At 26.1% G+C, this 2,843-nt stretch overlaps 1 protein-coding gene across 1 annotated transcript in view; it reads right to left on the bottom strand.

Moving 5' to 3' along the window:
* Positions 1 to 2,052, bottom strand: part of LOC108756939 (protein croquemort-like) — an 18,969-nt gene extending 16,917 nt beyond the window's left edge. The window contains exon 1 of the mRNA XM_018501143.1: positions 1,875 to 2,052. The gene's annotated coding sequence lies outside the window, so the exon portion shown is untranslated. The remainder of the gene's footprint in view (positions 1 to 1,874) is intronic.
* Between the last annotated feature and the right edge of the window lie 791 nt (positions 2,053 to 2,843).

Here is a 2,843-nt window from a genome sequence, read left to right as displayed (position 1 = left end):
ATATATATATATAAATATATATTTTAAAATTAAAAATTTAAATTGATAAAGAAAAAGAGAGGACAAAAAGATTTGCATTTCCAGAAAACAAACAAATATTCGACTAAGTCAGCTAAAAGTATCAAAAGAATATATTAAATGCTTTTTATAGAATTTGGATTGTATGTTATATATAACGTGTTTATTGTTAGTAAGTCCACAGGGTATTGAATATGGCTTATTCTTTGTTTTTATTAATCCTTTTACATAACAGGACTGTTTTTACGTAATCATTAGGTACTTCTAATTAACAATAATTGCATAAATTGAAATAAATTGAAATCTGCAGACGGATTGAATAAGTGCAAGAAGATAGCTGATTAATGCTAAATCACGCGATATAAAAAAAATATTTGTTTCGCCAACTTAAATGCAAATTACACATGATATTTTTTAATAAACAACAAAAATGTAATTATTGCCTACGTAATCATATATAAATATTTTATTTTTATTACAAATTTCAAAAATATAAAAATACGTATATATGTTGCACATTAGTAAATTATTTCTATTATTTATTATGTAAACTAATTTTATAATAAAATATATTAAGCAACATTAAAAATATATACTGGAGCAATACTGGATAAAAAATTACCAATTAATATTTTTTGTTTGATTAAATCATTCGATTAAATTATGCATTTTATCATTTATATGATAAAATAGAAAAAATATCACGCCCGCGTTTAACGTAGTATTGTATTATTTTTTTAACATCATATATTGATTATGTAAGGTTATCTAAGGTTCATCTTTTTATTGCGTCAACACATCTTGCTTTCGCAATAATGTTACCATTTCCAATGTAGAGTGCAGTTTTCATGAATAATTTTAAATTATATTTCTAAGAGCACAATTGAAATGAAATGAATTGTAATTGTAATTGTGCAATTAAGTAAAACATCTTAATTGTAGAGAAAGATTTAAGAAATTAATTCACAGTAATAGATGTATATTATACTTTCACTTTACTATTAGTTTTGAATGATTTATGCCAAGAAATGTAAATTAATTTTCCGATTTACAATTAATAATAAAATGTAGATATAATGTACATGTAATTATCTTTTTTATACTGCGAATTAACATCTTTTAAATCTACGAAGATATTTTCTTTTTATCTCGTGACAGAATTACAATCTATTTCTAACAAAAAGTAATTGCTATTATTTAAATACGTTTTAATTATATTAAATATCAATTATTAGACTTTGTGTTGTATGTTATTAAATATTACTCCGATTTAGTAATAAGTATAAACATTTTTTCTAATATTCTTTCATCATACAAACGTCAATAAATAATTAGCATGAAATTAATATTAATGTTTTTAATGATCACGATTTTATATTTAATTATAAGACTAGTCATTTCAAAGTAAAAAAATAATTGAGATCGAACTTTTAAAAAATATGTCAATTAAAGCAATTAGAAATTATTATATGCTAAAGAACTTAGTATTATTCAGATCTAACAATAAGCAAAGTTCAAAACAATGCAATTATATAGTTATCAGTAAAGTATCTTGATAAATAAATTTTCACGGAATCTTTAATGTAAATTGCGAATTATAATTTTAGACTATATTTCTTATCGCGCATTTATTTCTCAATTAAATCTTTTTATCTTTTCTATAGAGCGTCAGTACGTTACGCTACGTAATTAAAAACATATTATATACAATTACATGATATTACTTGCGCGCAATGTTTATCGAAACGTAGTTTTTATCGAAACTTTTTATATAATTTACGTTATACTGCATTTCCTGATTTCTGTGTACTCTGATTTAAATCAAAACAATCTGAAAGTTTTCCTTTATGACTTACCTCTTAATACAAAAACTTGTTATTCAGTAAGTTGCAGAAATCATAAGCTTCTTACAATGTTGATATTGAAGCATATAAAGAACTAATCTATTCTAGATACAAGAGGAAAAAAGTAACAAATTTATGACTGTTTTAAAAACTGAACTCCACGTACGCGTTCCTGCGATCCGCGTCTCTATACGACGCGTTTATTACTGGAGAGCACTGTGAATCAACAGATACTATAGGCAGTAAGATACGTCTGTTATCCCCTCCATTTAGGGAGGATTTTCCTCCGACCATCTCTATCCCTTGCGCCCTGGCGACCGCGCCTTGTTCCCTTTCAGATAGTCCCCCTCGTTGCTACCAACCCAACAAATTGGCTGCTGTGCGGATTAAACGTGACCACGTGGGAAGACTTTGACCTTCTGTTGACTTCACGCGTGCTTTAGCGTGCCAATTATATGTTATTTAGCATTCGGGCTATATGGATTATCAATATATGACATATTTATCAATATATGTCATATATTTATTTGTTTTAATAACACATGTGTTTTATATATATGTTATAATTAGATTACAAACTTATTGTTAATGTTAAGGCTTAAGATGTCCTACAGAGTAAAAAATTACAATTTTTGTATAAAGTTTTTGTTTAAACAATTTTCTAATAAGAGACACATAACGTAATATTTTTCTTAACAGCCAAAATATTAAATGGTATGAATGAAAAGATCAGCGTGGGCCAACGGTGACAATCAGAATAGGTTAAATTCTTTTGTCGCGACTGAGTTACGTCTGCTCTGCAAACTCTTCATCCTCATAACTTATCGTGAAGTAGTTACTATTCGTAAAAATAATATTTGCAAAAAGAACAAATATTTAAACTGCTTTATAACATTATAGCAAAATCAGTAACGACATATGCTCTTTCCTTATTTGCGTAATAATAATCATTAATATTTAATATTAATGATTCATATATAT

The sequence above is a fragment of the Trachymyrmex septentrionalis genome, unplaced genomic scaffold (genome assembly GCF_001594115.1).
Source record: "Trachymyrmex septentrionalis isolate Tsep2-gDNA-1 unplaced genomic scaffold, Tsep1.0 scaffold13, whole genome shotgun sequence".
NCBI classification, from domain to species: domain Eukaryota; kingdom Metazoa; phylum Arthropoda; class Insecta; order Hymenoptera; family Formicidae; genus Trachymyrmex; species Trachymyrmex septentrionalis.
This window is presented reverse-complemented; position numbering and strand designations above follow the sequence as displayed.